Source organism: Triticum urartu, chromosome 4 (assembly GCF_003073215.2).
Source record: "Triticum urartu cultivar G1812 chromosome 4, Tu2.1, whole genome shotgun sequence".
Lineage (NCBI taxonomy): Eukaryota > Viridiplantae > Streptophyta > Magnoliopsida > Poales > Poaceae > Triticum > Triticum urartu.
Window position 1 is genome coordinate 85,382,823 of NC_053025.1, and position 6,000 is coordinate 85,388,822.

The window sequence follows — 6,000 nt, forward strand, 5'->3', positions numbered from 1 at the left end:
TCCCGCATAGCATACTATGTTTGCATCATGTTGTTTGAGTTTGCACATGGTTGATTTTGTTCCGTTTGCTTGTTTGTCTTGTTTGGGTAGAGCCGGGAGATGAGTTCGCTAACGGGGAGCCTGTTGAGTTTGCTTTCGAGGATCCAGTCAACTCTGACAACTTTGCAGGCAAGATGATCATACCCTCGAAATCACTACTATCTTTGCTTTGCTAGATGCTCGCTCTTTTGCTATGCCTATGCTACGATGCCTACCACTTGCTTATCATGCCTCCCTATTTGCCATGTCCAACCTCTAACCCACCATGTCCTAGCAAACCGTTGATTGGCTATGTTACCGCTTTGCTCAACCCCTCTTATAGCGTTGCTAGTTGCAGGTGAAGATTGGAGACCGTTCCTTGTTGGAACATTATTTACTTGTTGGGATATCATTATATTATCTTGTTAACTTAATGCATCTACATACTTGGTAAAGGGTGGAAGGCTCGGCCTCTCGCCTAGTGTTTTGTTCCACTCTTGCCGCCCTAGTTTCCGTCATATCGGTGTTATGTTCCCGGATTTTTGCGTTCCTTACGCGGTTGGGTGATAATGGGAACCCCTTGATAGTTCCCCTTGATTAAAGCTTATCCAGCAATGCCCAACCTTGGTTTTACCATTTTTGCGTTCCTTACGCGGTTTCCGTCATCTTATTTTAAACCCCCCCGGGCCAGTGCTCCTCTGAGTGTTGGTCCACCTGTCAGCTGCCGGTGGCCACCAGGGGCAACTCTGGGTTGGCCTACCTGTATCTAGGACAATCTGAGTGTGCCCTGGGAAAGAGATATGTGCAGCTCCTATCGGGATTTGTCGGCACATTCGGGCGGTGTTGCTGGATTGGTTTTAACTTGTCGACATGTCTTGTAGAACCGGGATAGCGAGTCTGATCGGAATGTCTCGGGAGGAGGTCTATTCCTTCATTGACCGTGAGAGCTTGTCATGGGCTAAGTTGGGACTCCCCTGCAGGGATTTGAACTTTCGAAAGCCGTGCCCGCGGTTATGGGCAGATGGGAATTTGTTAATGTCCGGTTGTAGATAACTTGAACCTTAACTTAATTAAAATGAATCAACTGTGTGAGTTACCGTGATGGTCTCTTCTCGACGGAGTCCGGGAAGTGAACACGGTGTCGGAGTAATGCTTGTCGCTGGTTGTTCTCTAGTTATTCATTCGCGCCTTGCCTTCTCTTCTCGCTCTCTTTTGCGAACAGGTTAGCCACCATATATGCTAGTCGCTTGCTGCTGCTCCACATATTTACCTTGCCTTACCTATAAGCTTAAATAGTCTTGATCGCGAGGGTGCGAGATTGCTGAGTCCCTATGGCTCACAGATTACTTCCAAACCAGATGCAGGGCCTGATGACTCAGTTCCAGATGACACGCTTGAACTCAAGTGGGAGTTCGACGAGGACTCACGCCGTTACTATGTGTCTTTCCCTGATGATCCGTAGTGGTGCCCAGTTGGGGCGATCGGGACCGTGTCGCATGTTGTGGTTTATCTTTTATTTTGGCACCGTAGTCGGGCCATGAGTGTTTGATTGATGCAATGCTATTTATGTACTTTGATTGACGTGGCGAGTGTAAGCCAACTATGTATCTCCCCTTTTATTATCTATATTACATGGGATGCTGTGAAGATTGCCTAACTTGTGACATTGCTTTCAATGCGGTTATGCCTCTAAGTCGTGCCTCGACAAGTGGGAGATATAGCCGCATCGAGGGCATTACAGTAGCCCATCCTGCACGCCGGATACTTGCTGAGTAATCCCGATGGTCGAAAGTGATCGGCTGAGATGACCAATGGCAGGACTCCGCGGTGATAGGCCCTTGGGCATATTTCTCTGAGAGTGCCTCTTTGTTTCTCCCCTTGATCACGTGTAACACATTTACTGTTTTGACTTCTGGTGGAAATTTCTTTTGTTCCCTAGTCTCTTGCTTGAGAGGCTCATCCTCGTCTTCGCTTGGTGTATCCTCCCCCTTGTTTACGGCGTTGGGCTTGCCGGACTGCTTAAAGACCCAACATTCTTTGTGGGTATGATTAGCGGATTTCCCAGGGGAGCTATGGATCTGACATATTTGGTCTAGAATTTTGTTGAGGCTGGACAGTTCATCTCTGGCGCATTTAGAGGGCGGCTTTTGCTGACCTGGCCGAGAGCTTCTGAATCCGGCGTTTACTATCGTGCTCTTCGGGTTGTCTTCTTTACTATGGCGCTTATTATTGTTGCTGCGCCGTGATTTCCCGTTTCCATCTCTAACTTCGGATGTACTGGGGTCGCTGGTGCTGCATCTGGCTAGCTAGCTATCCTCACCCGTGCAAAAGCGGGTCATGAGGCTTGTTAATGCTGCCATTGTTCTCGGATTTTCTTGGCCGAGGTGTCTGGCAAGCCATTCGTCACGGACGCTATGCTTAAAAGCTGCCAAGGCTTCGGCGTCCGGACAGTCGACTATTTGGTTCTTTTTAGTAAGAAACCTGTTCCAAAGCTTTCGGCTGACTCTCTGGGCTGTTGAGTTATATGGCTCAAATCGTCCGCGTCCGGAGGTCGGACATAAGTCCCTTGAAAATTTGCTCGAAAAGCGTCTTCGAGCTCTTCCCAGCTTCCAATGGAGCTTTCGGGGAGGCTTTTAAGCCAGTGCCGAGCTGGCCCTTTGAGTTTGAGGGGTAAATACTTAATGGCGTGGAGATCATCTCCTCGAGCCATATGGATGTGGAGGATATAGTGTTCCGTCGTATGCCTCTATGTTTACTGGTTTGAATCCCTCTAGAAATTCATGGTCCAGCACCTCATCGGTGAAACATAGGGGGTGTGCGGCACCCCTGTATCTGGGTGTACCGTGGTGTTCGGATGTTTGGTGTGTTGCATCGTATGCTGTAGCGCGCTTGCGTGGTCCATAGATGGATCTGGTTGTGCCGTCCTTTTGATGCAAGCCTTCGCGTGGATCGCGTATTGGCTTATGTGCGGCATTGCTTGCCGCTCTATGGTGGCCGTGAGGTCGTCTGTCCGGTCGGGTGGCCGTTTTAATTTTTGGTTGCGGGGGATCTAAGGCCTCCTCATTGAATTCAGGTAGCAACTTCCGCTTCGGGTAGCTCTTGGTGGGGCGATTACTGCCATACTTCGCAGTTGTGTTGAGTACTTTACTCCATCTGGTTTGGAGTGTGTCTTGCGCAGCCTTGAGCCTTTGCTTCTGCTTTTTTTAGACTCCTCGCGGTGGCAACAAGCCTTTGATGGGCATTCTGTTGCTCCGGGTGTTTGTCCGGTGTTATGTCATCCGGACTATTATCTTTTACAGAATTGGGTTGTTCGGTTTGATTCTCCGTGTTGCCATGGTCCGGCAGTGGTTCACCCTGCTCTAACGTTGGGTCTGTATGATCGTTATTTCTGCCGAGGCGGGATTTGGGGTGGCGCTTGCGCCGTCGCTTTGACTGCTTCTCGAGGGGACAACCCTTCGTTGCATCCTTCCATTCCTCGTCGTCGTCTTCTTTTGGTGTGTCCACCATGTATACGTCATGTGATGAAGTGGGCGTCCAGTGCCCTGTGGGCAGTGGTTCTTGTTCGTCTCCTGCATCGTCGTCCATACCGTCGATGTCTTCAGAGTCGAAGTCGAGCATGTCGGTTAAGTCATCGACTGTGGCTACTAAGTGGGTGGTGGGTGGGCGGTGAATTTCTTCTTCATCCGCATCCCAATCCTGCCAGACATAGTTCGGCCCGGATCCTCCTGACAAGGAGAGAGACCTTAATAATTTTAGTATATCATCGAAGGGCGAGTGCTGAAAGATATCCGCAGAGGTAAACTCCATGATCGGTGCCCAATCGGATTCGATAGGAACGGGCGCAGGCGGTTCGGAGTCCGTGGCCGAAGAAGGATCCGGGAGTTTAACAATACGGCTCTCGTGCAAGGTAAGGTTGATGTTCGGCTCGATCGCCGCTGAGGGTAAGGCCTCTGTGGCGGGGTCCATCCACCCGTCCATGGGCGGTGCAACTGGCTCCAAATTGAGGGTCGGAGCGGCTGTCGGTGCGATCTCCTGAACACTGTCTGATGGTAGAGCTAAATCGTACTCATCGTGACCGCGTGACGCACAAGGCAGAGGCTCGAATCCGTCGAAGATCAAGTCTCCGCGGACATCGGCCGTGTAGTTTAAGCTTCCAAACCTGACCTGGTGGCCAGGGGTGTAGCTTTCAATCTGCTCTAGATGGCCAAGTGAATTGGCCCGCAGTGCAAAGCCGCCGAACACAAAGATCTGTCCGGGGAGAAAAGTCTCACCCTGGACTGCATCGCTATCGATTATAGTAGGAGCCATCAAGCCTAACGGCGACGACACAGAGGAACTCTCAATGAAACCACCAATGTCGGTGTCAAAACCGGCAGATCTCGGGTAGGGGGTCCCGAACTGTGCGTCTAAGGCGGATGGTAATAGGAGGCAGGGGACATGATGTTTTACCCAGGTTCGGGCCCTCTTGATGGAGGTAAAACCCTATGTCCTGCTTGATTAATATTGTTGATATGGGTAGTACAAGAGTAGATCTACCATGAGATCAGAGAGGCTAAACCCTAGAAGCTATCCTATGGTATGATTGTATGTTGTCCTATGGACCAAAACCCTCCGGTTTATATAGACACCGGAGAGGGTTAGGGTTACACAAGGTCGGTTACAAAGGAGGAGATACACATATCCGTATTGCCTAGCTTTCCTTCCACGCCAAGTAGAGTCCCATCCGGACACGAGACGAAGTCTTCGATCTTGTATCTTCATAGTCTAACAGTCCGGCCGAAAGATATAGTCCGGCTGTCCGGAGACCCCCTAATCCAGGACTCCCTCAGCTGGTCTGTGGTAAACATAAAAGAAAAGGCTGTCTAGACATGCCAGAGTGTCCCGCACAGCCCATTTGACACCCTGCTTCCGTCTCAAAAACAAATTAGATAAATGCCACTCCAATTTTGGCGATTCATAAAAATGCCACTGCAATTTCCAAACTTTGAAAAATGCCAATGCAATTTTTGCAAACTTTGAAAAAACACCACTGCAGTTTGCAAACTTTGAAAAACGCCACTCCAGACTTCGAAAAATGCCACTAGAAATGGCATGAAATGGCATTTTTCAAAGTTTGGAAATTGCAGTGGCATTTCTCGGATACACCAGATTTGGAGTGGCATTTATCAAATTAACCCAAAACAAAAATAACTAGGCGAGCTGCTGGGTCCCTGGTGTCAGCCGCTCGTTGTGCAATTCTCTCATTTATTGACTACGTTGACAATGGCATGGGATCTAGATGTCAGAAATCCACTAGGAGGAGCCATTTTTTTATTGGCTCCAAATAAGGAGGCACTTGCTTGCGTACCGCCATGACCTTGGCGGGTCCCTTCTATCATCCTCTCCACATACAGTACCAGTTAGTCGTGCTTCAAAACTGATCGGCATGCCATTAAAAAAATAAAGGTCGATAACTAATGCGGCACCTCGGGCCAACGCGGCCAGATCGAATTTTGCACGAGAAATTACACACCATGTTTCATTGACATGTGGTCCCATTCCAACATATCAGTGAGACGACGGTGAGTAGTAGGAGTATTACCGAACGGACGTGTAGGCCGGGGCGCCTCTTCGTGAACCGTGGCAAACTCGCTACCGTCCGCCGACTCTTCTCCTTTCCCTCTCGATTTGGAACTGCTATCGCACGCTCTTCCTCTCCCTCCTCCATTTTCCTTCAGCCCTTCACCCTTTCTTCTGCCATTGTTTGATCGTCTTCTCCATGGAGGGAATAGGCCAGAAACGACCGCGTTATTCTTGCCCCGATCTGAAAGATGACGTGGTGGAGGAACTCATTGATCGGTGCGACGTCATCACCTCGGCTAGCATGGCAGGTTTGTTCAACCCCATTCTCGACTCAACTAATAACATCATTACAAAGAACCCAAGAGTCAAGGAGCGGTTTGATCTCCCCTATCTTCTTCGCCGTGACCTTGATGACTGGCA